Raw genomic sequence first — 22080 nt, 5'->3', positions numbered from 1 at the left:
GGCCAAATTACGATGAATTTCAATTAAATTATCATAGTATAATTATTTCCTTGTTGAATTATAGATACTTTTCAGTGGAAAAAGGGATGAAATTTGAAAGTCCCAAATCATCATACAATCCAAACTAAAACTTCCGTGTACTTAAAGCTTACAGTACAAATTTTATGTCTATTTTTCTCACAACTTTATGGATTGATTGCCCTGTGTTGTAAGCGCTCCATATAATAAACATAAGCTTCAGCAATTACTATAATAGAAAGCAATGGATATACGAAGCGAAGCACTGCATTTTTTGTTTCTGAATTTTTTCTTAAATAATATCGATCGTTTTTTATTATTTTTACAAACCAACTGACTTCCAATTTTCCAAATATAGAAAGTGCCCCCCCCCCCCAATAAAGGAGAATTTTAAAAAAATGCTAGGACAGATTCTGTTTATTTTTAATAAAGAGTTAATACACTGAACTTCAGCTTCGTAAGTTTAACGGCTTGCGAGACACTCATTTTTTCCCGCAAAAATTCAGATCCTCACTACCTCTTTGGGATGTGTATTATAATGAAAGCAATATAAGATCCCAGTTTGGATTAAGGCCAAACTATATACCAAAAGTCATTTCATTTGACTTTGTAATTTGGCCGTTATAATCAGACACACATAGTTACATTCATTTTTTATATATATAATAATTTATACATTACTGTGATTCAAAAATGTATTTTTCCAGTAGTTAGCTTCTCTAAAAACTGACAGGCCTCGAAAGCCAAGTAGTAGTAAAAGTCCTATTGCTATTATTACAATTACAAATATCAAATCCAAAAGTGCCTGAAGTTCTTTTTTCGCTTAGATATAGAATACTCACCTCAGGTAAGTAGACGGAAACAAATGGAAAAGGAAGGGAAATTAAGGTCTTGAAAGTAAAACGCAGACAAATTTACCAGTCTTCAGAAGATACTGCAATAAGTCTACAATGCAATAAGCAGAGTGAGTCGGTAGGTCAGACTGAATCGGTGGGTCGCAGTGGGTCATGGTGGGTGGTGGGTCACAGTGGGTCACGGTGGGTGGTGGGTCACAGTGGATGGTGGGTCGCAGTGGGTCACGGTGAGTGGTGGGTCGTAGTGGGTCATTGTGGGTGGCAGGTCGCAGCGGGTCACAGTGGGTCACATGCTGTTGACCCACGACCCACGGACCCACCCATAAAACTTGACCCATTTGACCCACCGACCCACTGACCCACTACATCTCTGATCTTAGCCACGTGGGACTTAGCGTTGTCCGGTAAACGAGGACCCATTTGCAATTCAGAAGTGATGGCTCCAGAGTTTTTCGTTTTTCTTGAGCATAGCTCAACTGCTGACACTATACAGTTGCATTGATACTCTGGCCAGCTGGTAGCAGTTCCTGATGCACGATGCACCAAACACATAGAAGGACCTTCTTCTGGTACAGTGCTGGTTTCGGCTCTTTTGAAATCGGTTCATGGAATGTTAACCAATGATGACGGCTCCGTGGAGTTTCGTATAGGACCCACTTTATATCACATGTCAACGCCCTGTCCAGAAATGACTCCGAAACAGTAAATAAACACAAGCGACTGCCGCGTTGCCTTCTGGCCCGGAGTCAAAACATGTGAGACCCATCGACTCAATTTATAGTGCTTCCCAAGTTGATGGATGTGCTGCCGAATGGTTTCTCCACACACTGAATTGTAGTCCCAGTTCCTCTTCATACATGTGTTGGTCTTCTGGTACGTGGTGTTTTCGGGTGTTTCGTCATCGTCCTTAAACTTGTTAAACCATCGCTGCACTTTCCGCGTAGTCACGACACCCTCACCAAAGGCCTGACATATCTTCTGTTCCGCTACAGCGGCGTTTGACCTCCATTTCAACTCGTTCAGCATACATGCTCTTATGACGCTCTGTGGATGTCCCATGTTCCCTCTGTCTTTATGTAAGTTTACTGTGTATCTGAATTGCCACAACCAGGTAGTATGGTGGATATACCAACAACTAACGTTCGCCTTATCTCCACTCGCATTCAACTCATGGTGTGAGGTCTAATTGAACACAGACCTCCACGTAAAGGGACAGAACTTTCTTGGTTACCTTTATAGTTATGCACAAAAGTATAGCGTTTGGTCCCAGGCAGTAGTTCTTGATTGAGCACAATAAAAACTATCTTGAATATAATTTATGGTTAGTAATAATAATAATAATAATACTAATAATAATAATAATAATAATAATAATAATAATAATAATAATAATAATAATAATAATAATAATAATAATAATCTAAAATAGTGTTTTTAGTTTTCCAGAAGGAAACCAAAGTTTTCCTTTCTTTCAGGCCTCAAAAACACTAGCAGCAACACAATTTTTGGCTTTGTATATTGTAGCTGCCCCCCCCCTCAAAAACGACGGGCCCCTCCTCCACAAGCCTGCTGGCTACACCCCTGGAAACAGTATGGATGATCGAGATAATTTATTATATTTGTACTGGTTGTACGTAAAATCTAAAAGAGGAAGGCACAGAGGAAGAAAATGGATTAATTTTTTGAATATTGAAAGGCATTAGGGATGGTATCGAGACGAGACGAGACGAGACTTTGTACAGTCTCGGTCTCGTCTCGGTTGATAAATAACGGTCTCGGTCTCGTCTCGAGTAAAAAATCACCGTCTCGGTCTCGGTCTCGTCTCGGTAAACAGATGCTTGTCTCGATCTCGGTCTCGGTCTCGAGTACCAAGTCTCGGTCTCGTCTCGAAAGTCTCGAAAGTCTCGAAATAAATAGTGTGAAATAAAAATAGTGAAAGTATTATTCTCGAACAGTCTGTCGTTTCCCCTTATTTTTCCTTTCATTTTTGACTTAGAATTATGGTATGGTGTACCTGTTCATAGCTAATTTGCTAGTGCTAATGTTTTCCATGTGTGTATTCCAGTTCAATGATCAGTGGGTATATCACCCTAAAACACTAATAGTAACCCATATTTCACTTTCAGCAATAGACTTTGTCTCATATAGCCTCAGTACTGCCTATACAATTAAACTCTATTAAATTAACTCCAGTACTGTACAGTAGTTTATTTACATCCTTTGAATCAGAATTGTTCGATATCTCCTAACGGAAAACGCAACACACACCAGCACGAATGTATTTAATCGTACCGAAATTGAAACTTTACAATTTGTCATTTATTATCAATACATTCTGCTTTGACTGTCATTTTCAAAACAGAATATAACGTTCATATCTTACCAAATAGAGTAAATTATTACTACAATATACGTATTTTGTTTCAAATTGATGAAATGGTTTATTACCTTTTCACATCTCTGTGTTTAATTGACACTTTATAACACGAACGTCCTGAACCTTGTGGTGGGAGCTACTACACTCATCTTTGCTATCTATGGTCTCGGGTTGGATTAGAAAACAAGTTAGATTCAAAGTCCGATGTTTCATATAGCTCGCGTCTCATTTTAAGTGCATTCTGTCTCTTATACAAGTTCATGAGGTCGTAATGCAATACATAAGCACATATCCAGTGCTGTAACATTGATTAATCTTATTCCTGAGCTCTCAGCGGTGCATGAAATCTTTATTCGAGAAAATTAATCGTGTGTTCATTACGTTGAAATTTTATATTGATTGAAAATTACTTACGAAACATGGACATACATATTATATAAGTATATAGGTAATTCGAATTATCTGTATCTATTTTTTCTCAGTCGCCAAAACAAGTGATTCTCAACTTTCTAGTTATATTTTGTATTAATTTTCTTAGTTTTGCTGCAACATGAAGGATTGAATAGTCAAAAAGATATTTTCGCTCTACGACTTTCATTCAATTTTGGATCCATTTTTACCCTACCTTAGCTAATAATAATAATAATAATAATAATAATAATAATAATAATAATAATAATAATAATATATATATATATATATATATATATATATATATATATATATATATATATATATATATATATATATATATATATATATATATATATATATATATATATATATATATATATATATGAACTTCTTTAGTGGTAGACTATGCTAAGTCACTGTTTGGCCGAAATTAATTTAAGAATGCTTTTTTTAATAGACTATGTTCTTTCTAGTGGTGTAATAATGTAACTTTGTAAGCATCCAACTACTTTGTAACTACTTAGTAAGTTTGAAAAACAGTACTATAGATCTCAGTTGAGGAACCGGTTTTTCGCTTCTGTAAAATTACGAAATTATGACTTGATTTAGTTTACCCTTGAGGTCCAGATATAATAAAATCATCACCATCATCATAATCAACCATTGTCAATCCACTGTTGGATGAAGGTCTTTCCAAGTCTTCTCCACAACTATCTAACTTGGGCAATTCTTTTCCAGGTTACTCCTCAGTGGTTCTTGATTTCGTCACACCTTCTTGTATGCGGAGGTTTCCTAGGCTCTCTTTGTCTCGTGGTATCCAGTCTAAAATTGTTTTCGTCCGTCGATCATAATTTCTTCTTGCAATACGTCCAGCACATTTTCCAGCTCATATTAAATTATTTCATTAGCACCATCATTATTCATTTCTATATATTTGGGCTACAAATAGTTCGAATTCGCTACTTTCGAAATACAGACACGCTACTTTTTAATCCTCGGATCTGGCAACATGACTGAATGATTTAAATCAACACAATGTGAGGACCCCCATTTGGTCTAGCGGATAGCACGCTTGATTTCGGTTCGCATGGTCCCAAGTTCTATTTCCGGTAGGGGTAATGTTGAACGACCGAAGTGGTTCAGATTCCACTATAATCATTAGCTCCACGTCTCCTTTAGCCGCCCTAGCATAACTTTGGGACATCAAGTGAAACAAAACAAAACAAAAATGAACACTGTATATTACTAACTGTAAGTTCTTGAATAATTACATATAGCTATATGGTATGGATCGAGTTTGAGGTGGTCGGTGGTCCAACTAAAGCAAGTGAAATGTAATTAGGGTGTCATTAGAACTTTTAATTAAGCACGGTCTTAACCTAAAATGTACAGCAGGCCTAAGGCTTAGGGGGAACAACTATTGTTACTGAAAATGTATCAGTTAAATTTAATTTCAGTTACAATTTGCATTTACATGTATTTCTGGAACGAAGACTTAAACATTAACATTGTAAGTAGCCCAAATATTATGAAAAACGTCGTCTCTTGAAATCATTCTTGCACCATAAAACAAATTACGAGTAAGTTTAAATATTTTGCAGTTTATCTACGTTATTTGCACATATTTAGAATAATATTTAGCAATTTATTTAAGTGGGCAACACTGCTTAAAATAATGTAACTGCGACTTGTAATTAAAACCACCAAAAACTATTGTTGTAATGTTATAGAAGCAAAGGAAAGCAATAATCATTATAAAAATTTAATACAAATGCGTCATTTTAAGCAGTATGACCACCACTACCAATGTGTGAAACGATTTGAAATAACAATTGTTGTAAATGGCGTTATAAGAATTTAAGTCTTTTGGAAGCATCTACATGATGAGACCATACCATGAGACTGCATACCATTTGAGTTATTAGAGATCTCCAAAATGTTGATGTTAGTGATACTGTAATGTCCTTTGTTATACTAAATAATGTATGGGCTATTGTGGTTTTTGTTAAATAACTAAATTAGAAATATGTAATACTTTACGTAGATCAATTTGAGAAAATACAACTTTATTTTGTTTTAGCAACATTGTTTGTTTATCTAGTGGTAGGCCTATTGCAGAGTATCTAGAAGAATTTTCCGACTTGGTACAAAATTTCAGCATTTTTAATATATATATATATATATATATATATATATATATATATATATATATATATATCGCACATCCTAGGGGAAGGCTATAGGGACTATAGCCCCCCTTAACGCTTAGGTATACACTGGATAAAATGGGCTTAAAACCTACTTTCTTTACACTGGATAAAGCGGTAAACCATGGTTTAGCCCCTCCCTTGATCATATACTGGATCCGTGGTTGTATATATATATATATATATATATATATATATATATATATAGCGAGAGAGAGAGAGAGAGAGAGGGAGAGGATGGCCCATTTTAATCTTTCCACGAAGATATCTCGAAAAAGATTGAACATAAATGAACCGAACAAAAACTCAAATAGGAAATTCCATGGGGCACACCGAACGGTTTTGTCGCGGTGCTTCCCGGGCCCGCCCTTCATGGGCTCCTAGGACCGAACTTTAAAATTTTAAATAGAAACATGGGGCGAGTAACACCTCGTTCCATAGATCTTTAAAAAGTAAAAAGCGTTGTGGCAAAATATTTTTCATATCGGTCACCATATTCAAGATGGCCGCCAAGGCGTGGTGCCTGTATCTGATAAAACGTCCAGTACCACTAATATGAAAGCAGTTGGGGATAAACGAACAGTCAAAAGTGAAACAGGAAAGGCATGGGGCGCGTCTAGTAATGTTCTCGCAGTGCTCCTAGGGCTACCTTTCAAGGTGGCCAAACTTAGAAATTTGAAACCGAAATATGGGTCAAGTGATACGTCTTTGGATAAATCTTGAAACACTAAACAGTGTTGTGGCAAAAGATTTTTCATATGGGTCACCATTTTCAAAATGGCAGCCAAGGCATGGTGCCTGTATCTGATAAAACGTCCAGTAGTACTAGACCCGTAATATGAAAATAGTTGGAGATAAACGAACAGAATAAATCTCGTATAGGAAAGCACAGATGGTATTTATCATTCCACAGCTCAAGTTAAATGCAACGGAGAAAAAGATTATTAACGTATAATTGACATGATGCAAAAGAGGAAGCGATAGAAAATTATCTTTCCGATCTCTGTCCGTAAGTACGTGAAGCGGGAATGAATGGTAAAATCTCAAATGAGAACCTCACTTTTATTTGCAATAGATATGGTTTGTCTGAAACACTTGTGTGTACAAATGACTGGTACTATAATGAATAAAAATAAAGTGAAATAAGGTGAATAAAAATAAGGTGAAATTCAAGTTTAACAACATTTTGCCCGCCCTTGATAATTTAACGCAATGCGTGCAAGATTTTTGGAGCATATCTGCGTTTCGTTACTAAGGATCACAACTAAAATTACCGTTGAAAGTTATTCGGAATGTAACTGTGGACAACATCTCAGTGAAACTCATATTCTATCACTTGCAAGAAGACAGAAGGAAAAGAAGCGAACCAATATCATGCAGACGACTATTGAACGAAACCAACGTTTTAAATATTGTTCTAAAATTGCATTGTTCGACAATTTTCTTTCGCATTTCAGTTGATTCATTTTTGCATTAAACCATTGCTTGCAATCAAAATGGAAGGTACCATTTAACAAGAATTTTACATACTTTATCCCATTACAGACACATTTATCTCTTATAAAAACATATTTCAAATAACTTTGTTTCGTAGATACAATTTGCAAAAACTAAGGCTCTCATCTGCAATTCCACCGATCCTTCCCGCTTCACTCACTTACGGAGTGAGGTTGGAGCAATAATTTTCTAGGAGTTAGATTTCTTCCTTTCCATTATGGTACTTCCACTCTAATCATCTTTTTGACTGTTGCAACATTCCCGAGATATAGAATGACAAATACCCTCTGTGATTTTCTATTCGAATATTTGTTCTGGTGTTTGCATATTAGTGATCCTACTGGACGTTTTATCTGATGCAAGTACCATGTCTTGGTGGTCATTTTGAAAACGGTTATCCATATGGACATCTTTTGCAACAACACTCTTTAGTTTTTAAAGATATGTCGGACGAGGTATCACTCACCCCATGTTTCCATTTACAATTTTGAAGTTTCGCCCTGGGCCCCCATGAAGGGTGGCCTTGGGAGCCTCTGCGACAATATCAATCGATGTGCCACATGACATTTTCTATTTGAGTTGTTGTTCCGTTCCTTTATGTTCAACCGTTTTCATATTAGTGGTACTGCACGTTTTACTGTATCTGATAGAGGCAACATATCTTGGCGGCCATTTTGAATACAGTGCCCGATATGAAAGATCTTTTGCCAGAACGCTTTTTAGTTTTTAAAGATATATCGAACGAGGTACCACTCACCCCTTGCTTCCATTTAAAATTAAAGTTGGGCCCCGAGAACCCATGCAGGGCGGTCCTGGGTGGCACCGCGACCATATATATATATATATATATATATATATATATATATATATATATATATATATATATATATGGAGAGAGAGAGAGAGAATTATATTTGCATCAGCAGTGGCTTTTGTTTAGGGAGAGAATTGAGGAACGAGTAAGAAACATTTCCGTTGTACGTGCAATGCAAAAAATGATCACAAATTTATTTCGGGAGGGGTTTGAGCCTGATAACCATCCTCTAAATACGCCACTGTACATCAGTCAACCGTTCTCATATTACCTAATACAGCAACGAAACAAATTTTGAATGAAGGTAATTTTAGTATACATCAATATCAATATTCGAGACGAGACCGAGACTTTCGAGACTGACCTAAGTCTCGTCTCGGTCTCGTCTCGATTTATAGAGGTCTGTCTCGGTCTCGGTCTCGTCTCGGTATTTAAAAGTCCGTCTCGGTCTCGGTCTCGTCTCGGTATATAAAAGTCCGTCTCGGTCTCGGTACCATCCCTAAAAGGCATTTGCCGCTGTTGCATTTGTGCTATTATTTAGTGACTTAAGAAGTGATGAAACAAAGCTTTTTAGTCATTTTGGTATGTCGGTAGCAACCTTTGATGAGTTGTTAGAGAAATAAAAGGACGAATTTTAAGGCAAAATACCTACTTAAGACATGCCATTTCACCGGCTAAAAGACGTCGTAGCTCTGAGGTAAGTAGTTGGAAATTGTACGTTTCGAAAAGGTTTGATCTTCATATTTACACATTTGTATCCAATTGTAACTCGGTTTTGAAAATGTAAAGGTAACCAAGAAAGTTCTGTCGCTTCATCACCCACCACCTTCGAACATCGATATGTCACCTAAGACACACGTGGAAGATCAAAAGCAGTTCCCATCAGCATTGTCGACCTTCTGCCAACGTTCTGGAGGGCCATGGATTCCATCGCCCTAGAACTTGGTGGGCCGTGAAGCCAAGAAGCTATCAAGTGCATTTTGCACCTCTACTAGCGATTTGAACTGGCGTTCTCTAAAGTGATTGTCCAAGGAGTGGAACAAGTGATAATCGGACCTTGCAATGTCCGGGTAGTACGGTACCAGCACATGGTGCGTCTTCGAGTATTTCGTCACCGTCCTTAACACGTTAGCCGCCAAGCCATATTTCGCGGTATTTAGCACCATACTATTTGTGCATCAGAATTATGCACATGGCGGCCAACTTGTTAAATCACCGCTGCACTGTCCGCGTAGTTACGACCCCCTACAAACGCCCTGGCATATCTTTCGCTCCGCTGAAGCGGCGATTGACCCCGGTTTGGAATCGTACAGCATACGCTTCCTTATGACGCTCTATGGAGGTCCTTCACTCTGTCCTTATATGCCTCTTTCAGACTATGCGGCGTGCCGCATCTGTCTCGGCGCCGTGATTATTTGATTACCATTAGTATATATGAGGCTTTTCAGATTATCTGACCACGGCTTTTCGCCGCATGCGGCCTCCGTAAACATCAAGGTGCCCTTCAAGACACGGCGCGGCGCCGTATACGGCGTGTTGATTAGTATTGTCGCTTATGCTTCTCTTCAGATTAGACGGCGCGGGCCTGACAAAATCCTGTATTAAAACGTGCTAGAAGAAATTGCTTTTGGCTATCTTAAGAAATGGATTCCATGGAAGAGATAGATATAGAGATATTAATTAGTTTGTTGGAGTTGAGGTCCATACTGGGGGACAAATCTTTGAATTCGTAGAAGTCTAAGAACGAAACAACAGCTGCTTGGAGGGAGGTTGGCACCAGATTAAATTCCAATTTTGAGAATTTGGGCGGCAGTGAGAAAAACAAATAATTTTCTTTTGATGAAGGGCAATGCGTATTTTGTGTTGCACTTATTATTTGCATAAATTAAGCAAAAATTAAGAAAAGTATAACGTATTGTTTCATCTTGTTTTATTAATACTTTGGAGAAGATCCTGTTTCTTAAAATTAAATTTGATATTGTATTACTTGGGATATATATTTTCAAAACCAAGTTACAATTGGATACAAATGTGTAAATATGAAGATCAAACATTTTCGAAACGTAGAATTTCCAACTACTTGTCTCAGAGATATGGCAAGTCTTTCAGTCGGTGAAATGGCATGTCCTAAGTGGGTATTTTACCTTTAAAATTTTCTTTTATTTTCTCTAACAACTCATGAAAGGCTACTATCGATATACGAAAATAATCTTAAAACTTCGTTTCATCACTTCTTAAGTCACTAAATAATAGCACAAATGCACCAGCTACCTACAGGTTTTTGAATATTCAAGAAATAAACCCATTTTCTTCCTCTGTGCCTTCCTCTTTTAGATTTTTAGTAGAACCTGTACAAATATAATAACCTATCTCGATCATCCATATTCTCTCCATCATAAAAACGACAAATAATTTTTTACTGCAAAAAACTGTCGTGATGTTCACGACAAGAGCCGTATGTATCACGGCACGACTTTTGTACACACGGCGCGGCGTCGTTCACGGCACGGCATGTAGTGTGAAAGAGGCGTTCGAGTGTTCTTTTTCAATGGCAAATTGTCATTTTTTTAAAAAAAATGTTGAGTATATGCTATGTGGTAATTTATGGACATATTAGTTATTTAAAGCTACAGTATTTCACAGGACAAAATATGTATATTATGAAAGGAATGTTGAACTTGAAACATATAAGAAAAGACCTGATTTTGAGGCAACTGTGTGCGTTGAATTAGAATATGCATTCAGTTTTTCTCCCATCACATACAGTTTTCCCGCGACGGAGGGATTTTTGGTAAATTCCCTCAAAATTTTCCCTTTTCCGCGTATTTCATTACCCTAGCTCTTGTTTCCGTTAGGGATGGCCAGAACCGGTTCCTGGTGGAACCGATTTTCGGGTCTGAACAGATCCGGTTCTAGCAGATCCGGTTCCAGAACCGGTTTTTCGTATCCAGGTCTGGAACCGGTTCTTCGGATCCAGGTCTAGAATCGGCTCTTCGGATTCAGGAATGGAACCGGTCCTTCGGATCCAGGTCTGGAACCGGTTCTTCGGATCCAGGTCTGGAACCGGTTCTGAAAACCGGATCTCCAAAAACCGGTTCCGCTGGAACCAAAACTTTGTGACCATCCCTACGCTAAACCCGAGCTGCTGGCAGGCTGTGAACAGTGTGCTAGATGAAATGGTGGAAGCGACAGGCAGGCGCCCAGGCGGCGGCCGATTGTTTCATTTGGCTAAATAAACTGGGTAACTAGCAAACTTATTGGCTAAACAGACAAACTGGCCAACTCATTTGGGTAAACACCCACTTGTGGACCAAAAATTTTTCTGGGGCCACAACCGGGTCTGGGCGGGGAAGGCATAAGCCCCGCATGGTCCTCTTTGCATTTTTTTGAACGAGTCTTTGGTGGCTTTCGGATCCAGGTCTGGAACCGGATTTTCGGATCCAGGTCTGGAACCGGTTCCTAAGATCCAGTTCTGGAACCGGGTTTTCGGATCCAGGTCCGGAACCGGTTCTGAAAATCGGATCTCCGAGAACCGGTTCCTGGCGGAACCGGATCTGCCGGAACCGGAACTTTGTGGCCATCTCTAGTTTCCGTACGAATAATAACACAAGAATTAAACTAAAGAAAACTTGAGTGATACTCAATAAACCCTCCAAATTTCAGAACAATCGTGTTACTGGTTCTACAGAAGTGGAGATATTTATATATCTATGGTTTCAGATCTCTTGATTTGGTGGAAAAAACGACTTGCTTCATTACCACAAGCACAGATATAAAATAGAGTACAATAAAATTTACGTATATCACAATTTACAATAAACAATAATACAGATATACAGAAATGTCATGAAAAAGCAATTAAAACTACCAGAATGTATGAAACTTCCATTGAGTTACACAAATGTACACTACTTCCTTCTTTTGTAACAAATATTGCATTCTTTAACAAGATCCCAAGAATAATCCCCCATTATTGAAGGATCCCATCGTCCCTGAAAAAAAAAAAAACTACAAAATTATTTATTTCAAAGAACTTTCTTAGCTGTATTTCTGACACTGTTTACAGTTAAATTTATGTGCTTGTATACATAGTAGTTTTTTTTTTTAATTTCACAAAAAAGAGTAAAAGTAGACGGATGGTAGCCTAGATTATTATTATTATTATTATTATTATTATTATTATTATTATTATTATTATTATTATTATTATTATTATTATTATTATTATTATTATTATTAATTATTATTATTATTATTCAACAAATATTTACATGAGGGAAACACGCAATAAGTATTAATGGAATATTTCCGTTTAGCTCCACTACAAATATTTTGAAGTGCAGTTCATATTTTCTTCTGTTTTGGATTTGCAGAGGGGATGGGGGAATTTCCTCCTGACTTGCTGTTTTCATTTCCTGCATATTTGAAAATGGAGGAAGAGAAAAAGAAAGCACACTCTCAAAGTTAGCTGTCAAATTTTTGGATAAGTGTTTGTTACTTGCATCCCCCACTTTAAAGTAAGTACAATACTGTACAGTATTTAATTAATGCAACACGTGATAATGACCTCACAAGAAATGCTCAGAAGAAACTTTATTTGAATCAACGCAAGATATTTAATACTGTATTCTATGCAGGGGCATATTTAAGGGATTGGCTTCCGGAATTAAGCACTCACCGAAATTTTATCACAATTTTTATTGTTTTATATATCTTGCAGAATTTCCACATTTCCAGAAATAAAGTTAGCAAAGTCCCTCCCGAAACAAGCAAAGCCCCCGAAACAAAAGCCTAAACACCCCGCTGATTCTATGAAATGGAAAACTCAACTAAAATTACACACAAATATTATTATTTTATCCTGTACTGTAGCGTTTGGTAAATTTATACATATGTTTAATGTATCAGACGTATATTCTACAAGCTATTATGAACCACGCCCCATGTAGGGAGGGGGGAAACAGCTACTCTGAATAACTCCTGAAAGTATATACCTAAATTAAACAAATTATCACTAATAGAAATACATAATTCTACACAAAAACTCCTTCTTATGTTAGAGAAATCATTTAATAACGTATTAGCATTGAAAGAATGTCCATGAAGTTAGCAGGCCACCTATGGCAGGCCAGTAATTCGACTTCACGCATCGTTAGTGCTTCGTAAGTGCTCGTTAGTGCCGCAAACCCCATCGTTAGTGCTACAATAATAATGTCTCAATTTTAATAGTTACTATTGGCCTGCTAACTTCATGCCAGCAGGCCAACATATCAAAATCACACCATAAGTAAAACTACCAGTTAGAGCAACGTTAGTGCTCGTTAGTGCTATAAACATTAACGTTAGTGCTTCTATAGATACAGTTTTTATGATAACAAAATGTCCGTTTTATGAAGCTGGCATGAACTTAGCAGGCCACCTATGGCAGGCCAGTAATTCGACTTCACGCATCGTTAGTGCTTCGTAAGTGCTCGTTAGTGCCGCTAACCCCATCGTTAGTGCTACAAAAATAACGTCTCAATTTTAATAGTTACTATTGACCTGCTAACTTCATGCCAATGAACTTGGCAGGCCAACCATGTCAGGCCAGAACTTCGATTTCACACATCGTTAGTACTTAGTTAGTGCTCGTTAGTGCCACAAACCCCATCGTTAGTGCTACAAAAATAACGTCTCAATTTTTAACAGTCACTATTGGCCTGCTAAGTTAATGCAATGAACCTGGCAGGCCAGAATTTTGATTTCACACATCGTTAGTACTTCGTTAGTGCTCGTTAGTTCCGCAAATTCCATCGTTAGTGCTACAAAAATAAAATCTCAATTTTTAACAGCCACTATCGGCCTGCTAACTTCATGGCAATAAACTTGGCAGGCGACCTATGGCAGGTCACCTTCGATTTCACACATCGTTAGTACTTCGTTAGTGCTCGTTAGTGCCGCTAACCTCATCGTTAGTGCTACGAAAATAATGTCTCAATTTTAATAGTTACTATTGGTCTGCTAACTTCATGGCAATGAACTTGGCAGGCCAACTATGGCAAGTAATAAGTTCGATTTCACACATTCTTAGTGCTTCGTTAGTGCTCGTTGGTGCCGCAAACTCCATCGTTAGTGCTACAAAAATAACGTTTGAATTTTAAATAGTCACTACTGGCCTTCTAATTTCATACTAATGAACTTGGCAGGCCACAATTTTGATTTCAGACATTGTTCGTACTTCTTCAGTGCTTCTTAGTGCCGCAAATTCCATCGTTAGTGATACAAAAATAACGTCTCAGTTTTTAACCGTCACTATTGGCGTGCTAACTTCATGCCAATAAACTTGGCAGGACACAATTTTGATTTGACACATTGTTAGTGGTTCGTTAGTGCTCGTTATTGCCGCAAAAGCGATCGTTAGTGCTACAAAAACAACATCTCAATTTTTAGCCGTCACTCTTAGCCATCTAACTTCATGCAAACAGGCCAACATATCAAAATCACCCCATAAACGAAACTGCAGATTCGAGCAGAATTAGTGCTCTTTAGTGCTATAAATTAACATTAGTGCTTCTATATATACAGTTTTTTGGGTAACAAGAGTGGTCCGTTTCATGAAGCTGACAAGCCATTCATGGCAGACCACGATTTCAACCTCTCATACCCTTACTACTTCGTTAGTGCTCATTAGTGACGTATATTTCATCGTTAGTGCTCCAAAGACAACGGATATATATAAAAATCCATTTTCTCCACGTGGTCGACACGCCCCACAGAACTTAGAGCGGACAACAATCTCGATTTTACCCATCTTTATTGCTCCATAAATATCGCCTACAATTTTGAAGAAACAATTATTTTCCTGCTAATTCGTGCCAGCAGACCAGAGACAAAACATACTCTAGACCACAATTTCTATTACTCCCATGATTAGTGCTTCGTTAATGCTCGTTACTGAAGGATATTGCATCGCTAGTGCTCTACAGATAACGGCTACATATTTGCAATAAAGCCTTATTGGCCTGCTAACATCGTGCCAGCAGGCCAGGGAGGAAATCTGCGACAGATGACACCCGTCATTAATGTTTCGTTAGTACTCGTTACTGCCGAGTATTATATCGTAAGTGCTCCATAGATAATGGCTACATTTTTAAAATAATGGCTACATAATGGTTTAAAAAAGCCAAAAATTTCCTGCAGCATTATGCCAACTAACAACGGACGAAATGTACGACAGAACACAATTTCGATTACACCCGTTATTAGTACGTCGTTGGTACTCGTTAGTGCCCCATGCTCCATCGTTACTGCTCCACAGATAACGACACATTTTTAAGAAGGCATTATTCGCCTGCTAACTTAATGCCAGCAGACCAGGGGAAATCTACAGCAAAACACAATTTGTAATACACCCGTCATTAGGCTCGTTATTGCGGTATATCTAATCGTTAATGCTCCACAGATAACGGCTACATTTTTAAAAGATCCATTTTACCCTTCTAATTTCATGCCAACACGCCACGCACGAAACCTACAGCAGATCATAATTTTGATTTTATCTATCATTAGTGCTTCGTTAGTACTCGTTAATGCTGTATATCATATCATTAGTGCTCGACATATATCAGCTACATTTTTTAGAAACCATTATTTGTCTGCTAAGTTCGTTACAACAGACCACTAACGAAACCTGTTGCTAAAAATTTCATTTACAGCCATCGTTAGTGCTTCGTTAGTACAGCATATTGCATCGTTTCTGTTCCACAAATAACGACTACGGCTAGGACGTTTCTCCTTTGATATGCCGTATACACCATCATTAGTACTGACATAAAATGCCTATTAAAACAAAAAACATTATTGGCCTTCCAACTTCCTGCCAACAGACCTGGCACGACACCTACTTTAGACACAATTCAATTTCACTCATCGTTTGTGGTTCTTAGTGCTCATTAGTTCCCCGAACTTCAACGTTAGTGCTCCCAGAATACACCTACATTTTCTTTAAAAAAAAAAAACTTCATTACTGGCCTACTAACTTCATGACAAAGGGCAGGCTAATAATGAAGTTAGTAAGCCAATAATGAATTTGTTAAGCGATATAGGTGTTTTCTGTGGAGCAGTAACGATTAAATTTGCGCAACTAACGATGTGTCAAGTCGAAATTGTGGTCTGAAGTTGATGTCGTCCCAGGTCTATTGGCAGGAAGTTAGAAGGCCAATAATGGGTTTTCAAAAATATAGGCATTATACGTGTGTGAGCACTAATGATAGTATATGCGGCATATGAAAGCAGTAACGTCCTAGCCGTAGCCGTTATCTGTGGAGCAGTAACGATGCAATATGCTGTAATAACGACGACTGTAAATAAAATCGTTATTAGCAGCAGGTTTTGTCCTTGGTCTGTTGTAGCGAAGTTAGCAAACAAATAATGGTTTCTAAAAAATGTTGCTGATATATGTCGAGCAGAGTTGGCGTGGGTCAATGAAAACTTGACCCACGACCCACTGACCCACCGTGACCCACGACCCACTGACCCACCACCCACCATGACCCACTCTGACCCACGACCTACCATGACCCACTCTGACCCACCATCCAAGGCGACCCACTCTGACCCACCACCGACCATGAACTACTCTCATCCAATTTGACCTACTCTGACTCACCAAAATCCATCGTCATCAACTCTGAACACGATACACGGCCTCTTCTGAACTGACTAAAGAGTTTACACTTGTAATAAAACAAGACTGTGAAATTGTCACTAATCGGAGTTCGAATTTCTAGTAGGGATGCGCATGAGACAAGATTTGTGGCTGTCTCGTCTCGAAAATGTGATGAAAAAGTGATGTCTCGACTCGAAAAATGTATATTTCTCTATTGGAAGAGCCGTGTCTCGACTCGAATTTTGTCAGGAAAATCCTGTCTCGACTCGTCTCGTGCGCATCCCTAATTTCTAGTCAATCACCCAAGCACCAATCTGTTACAATAACGGTGGATCTGACCTTTACGATATAAAATGGTAAAGTGTTTGTCAGTGAGGAAATTGAAACAGTTCGAGGTGGGGGAAATTAGTGTGTGCCTAAAATATACTTGTCCTAAGAGAGTATTCTTGCAAGCGTTAATTTCTGAACGCATTCCAAAAGAAACTTCTATTCGCAGGAAAATACCTCTGTACAATGTGGAAAAGGTTATGGTTTCTCAGTTCACAGTATTTTTCTCACAAAAGACTTGAAAAATCAGCTTTTCATAGTGTATAAAGGTGCTTGGGTACCCTATGTGAAAGCATCTCCATAATGTATGCTCATAATTGTAATTTGTGTAATCACTAAAACACCACGTTAAATTTAAGTTACAAATATGCATAATTGCAATTATTATGAATATTTATTCCAAAGTAGTTTACCTAAAGCAAAGAAGAGACTTACTAAAAAGTAGGTACAAAATTGAATAACAGAAATAAGCCATTAGTAATACAAGTATACATTTTCCGTAACTCGTAATTTTCCATCTTAAAACAAATCTGAAATCGGATTTATTTCCTGTTGGTAACTTTTTGGCGGTAAATCACCCGCAATGGAATGATGTCCATCCTTCAGCCAAGAAATAACTAGCTCGTCTACTTTGAGCTTGTCTAGCAGTGGGCCATTAACATTGATGAACAACAAGTTAGACAATGTTTGAGCACTTAATCTATTTCTAATATCAGTCATCTGTAAATTCATAAGTGGAAATCCCCGTTCGTACTCTGTCGTGGAAATTGATAATACTTCTACCCGATTTCTGCAACTTCTCATCGACAATCTACTTGTTAGACTTAAGTCTGATAACGATTTTTCTTGGTCAGTTTTGAAATACTCAGCAAGAAGTATCATCTCTCTATCACCATACATCTTTTCCATATCGAACATGTCAGTTGGCAATGTCGACCCATGTAGAACAGAAACTTCATCTACCACGCCTTTGATAGGGAATCTTGTGAATAAAATTATCAATTAAAGCCTGATAAACTGATGATTTCTTATTTGTTTATAAATTTAATTTTTGTAATTACACATGAAGGTTTGATACCATTAGCAATAGTGTTGCCACGAGACGATACATTTCTCGTGTCTCGTCTCGTCTCGTCTCGTAAACAAAACGAGACACGAGACGGGACAGAACCCTCTTAGACGAGACACGAGACGAGACAGACTACTTGTCCCGTCTCGAAAACGAGACGAGACACGAGACGAGATGGGACGTCTCGTGAAATGTCTCGTCTCGTCTCGTGTCTCAAAAATGAAAACGCTGGCGGGAATGGTCAAGATTGAAATTGCCAGTGGTCATATAGATTGCAAAAGGAAAATCCCCTTTGTGAGAAAACATGTTGAAAAGCCTTCATAGAAAAGTGTCCTCTGTCTATTGAATGAAACAATCGTGATACATGAGCTTCCAGGAATATCATCCTTAATGTCTTGTCCCCAATTCCCCTTGCTGTAAACTGAGGAATTCTCATTTTTTTTATTTCTGGCTGGAATGATGACAAACAAAATCAAAGACAGGGAAGATTTTTACAAGGTCAAGAAACCGAACTACCACCACCATCTATTCAATTTGAAAACTGGGTAAGGTCTACACTTGTCTTTATTCTCTGGTGGCGGTATTCTTTTTGCTATATGAACCGAAAACGGCAATTGAAGTATGTCATCTTGCAACTAAAATTTTGTCTTCTCTCTCTCTCCCCCCCCTCTCTCTCTCTCTCACACACACACACACATACACACACACATAAAAACACACTTTTATCATTTTACCAATCGCTCGCTTATTATACAGCAGTCATGTTGTAAAATTCACCTCTTCGTTTGGAAGGCGGGCGGACGACAAAAGAAGCAAAGATATTATCGACGAACCCTTCAAATTGTTTGCTTTCAGCAAATTTATGATACTAATAATAACACTTTAGGTAAAGAAATTTTACAGGGGGACCTTCGTTTTGTTACGCGGAAATGTTTGATCTGACCAGAGTGCGAAATTGCCCTCTGCTTCGAGAGGAGGGGAATACTTCCCTTTCCTAGTGAATAATATTCATTAGGACCTGAATTATCTTGAGAAATTGTTTCTTACAGGCGCACTAAACCTCTCGAACTTGATAAGTGTAAAGAACATTTGGTATAATATTCATGGAACTCCGTTGAAAGCAGAAAATATCATGAGAATGATCAAAATTCGAACATTGAAGAATATAATTAACAGAAAAGAAATAGGATACCGAAACCATGTTTTTAAACCTGCTATAAAATGTATATCCTATATTTTTACTAATTCCTTACTCCCATGAAAGTATCCTGGGGAGGATATTCTCTCCATTTTTTTCAGACTGAAATCCTTTTATCCCGTACGATTCTCCCCCTCCTGACACAGTACGAAAAAACAAATGTTGTTAAAATCCATACACATGACCCTTCCGGGACTCAACCCGGGGCCTTCAAGCCGATGGTCTATCGCCGCAGACCGCTCGGCTTGGTATGAAGATGTACGTTGTATGATTGCGAATAGATCCCGACAATATAAGGAACTTTAATCCAAAATGGCCACCCAAAAATCAACTTTTTTTTTTAGCCATTAGCTAATCTGGGTGTACTGTCATGAGTTTGTTACACAAACGGGGCAAGCACCACATAGTAGCACACACCCCGCGGTTATGGGAACAGATTTGAACCATGGAGATGAAGACTGGCCCCAAGCATTCTTTCGTCCGATGTGTCGTTCAGCTCCCATTACTATGGCACTTTAAGTTGAGCTTAGTGTGCAGTAACATATAAAATTTCAATCAAATACTTTCCATTACTCAATAAAATTATTTGGTTTGCAATTATTAAAAAAAAATAATTGCAACAAATCTATATATGCTAAAATGGAAAGTAGTTTTTGGATTGTTATGGGTTAACACTGTGAAACCTAAAGGCTGGAATATATGAAATCAAAGTGTACACACATATCTATCTCTCTATTTATCTATATATCTTTCCATCTCTCTCTCTCTCTCTCTCTCTCTCTCTCTATATATATATATATATATATATATATATATATATATATATATATATATATATATATATATATAAACTAACTAACTAACTCTATGGCCTATGGAACCCGGAGGTTCAGTGCCGCGTTCACAAAAGCTCTCCACTGACTTCTATCCTTAGCTAATTGCATCCAGTTTCTACTTTGTATTCCTATCTCTGCGAGATCCATCTTAATATTGTCCTCCCATCTGCGCCTAGGTCTTCCTAATGGTCGTTTTCCTATGGGTCTACCAGTCAAGACTTTGAAAGCGTTTCTACTTTCTTCCATTCTAGCTACATGACCTGCCCACCTAAGCCTCCTAGACTTAACGACCCTAACAATGTTGGGTAAACCGTATAAACTATGTAGTTCCTCGTTATGAAGCTTCCGCCATTCCCCATTCTCGTTCCTCTTGGGTCCGAATATTCTTCTCAGGATCCTGTTCTCAAATACTTTCAGTCCATGTTCTTCCCTCAGAGTAAGCGACCATGTTTCACAACCATACAGAACAACAGGCATGATTATCGTTTTATATATTTTAAGCTTCAAATTCCTCGACAGAATTCGCGACGACAAGAGATTTTGAACCGAATAGTAACACGAATTCCCTGCTTTTAGTCGACATTTAATTTCTTCGTGAATATGATTTTCGTCTGTTAATATTGATCCTAAATATTTGAAAGTATCCACTTTATCAAAAGTATTATTTAATATTTTAACGCCTCCACAATTTGCCGTATTACGGTCCCGACGCACTTCCATGTATTTAGTTTTCTCTGCATTTACTTCTAAACCCATGTCCCTGCAAGCGTTTAATAAGATCTCTGCATTTATTTCTATTGTTCTCCTATCATCCCCTATTAAATTTACATCATCAGCATATGCCATAACCTGGTGAATGCCGTTCAACTCTAGGCCCTGGTTGCTATCTTTGATTTTCCTTATGGCGTATTCCAGCACAAAGTTAAATAATAATGGCGACAACGCATCTCCTTGTTTCAGGCCATTTTCGACGTGGAAGCTCGTGGACAAAAATTTTCCTACCCGGACTTTACTTTGGGATTCACTTAAACATATCTTAATTAATCTAATTAGCTTTCTCGGTATTCCAAGTTCTGTAAGAACGTTGTATAATGTTTCTCTCCTAACCGAGTCGTAAGCCTTTCTAAAATCAATAAATAGTTGATGTACCGGGGTATTGTATTCCCACTTCTTTTCGAGTATTTGGCGAATGGTAAATATTTGGTCGCTAGTTGATTGATTTCGTCTAAATCCGCACTGATAATCTCCAATAATTTCATCTGCGTATGGGGTCAATCTTGCTAACAGAATATTTGAAAGGATTTTATAGGATGTTGACAGAAGAGAAATGCCTCGATAATTATTACAGTCAGTTTTGTCGCCTTTCTTGTGAATTGGAACAATGATTGATTCTTTCCACTCTTGTGGCAATTCTTCCTTGTTCCAGATAAGGAGAATGAGTTTGTGTATCTTGTTCCACAATTTTTCGCCTCCAGCTAAAATTAACTCAGCCGGAATTTCATCTACACCCGGAGATTTGTGTTTCTTCAATTTCTTTATAGCGGCTTCCACTTCTATTCGATTGGGTTCTGGAATATACGGTTCTGCGGTGTGTATCTCCTTTTCTCCACGCACATTAGTTTTTGGCTGCGTGTTCAGCAAATCGTCAAAGAAATCTTTCCATCTATTTAAGAGGCTATCCGTATCGGTGAGAACTGTTCCGTCAGATTTCTTTAATATATAAGCACGAGGTTGATAGCCTTTCTTAAATTCGCTGATCCCCTTATACATGTCCCGAATATTTTTATTTTTACTATTATCTTCAAGCTCCTTAATTTTAGCT

This window comes from Thermobia domestica, chromosome 15 (assembly GCF_964235325.1).
Source record: "Thermobia domestica chromosome 15, izTheDome1.hap1.1, whole genome shotgun sequence".
Classification (NCBI taxonomy): Eukaryota; Metazoa; Arthropoda; class Insecta; order Zygentoma; family Lepismatidae; genus Thermobia; species Thermobia domestica.
Note: the sequence above shows the minus strand (reverse complement) of the source record.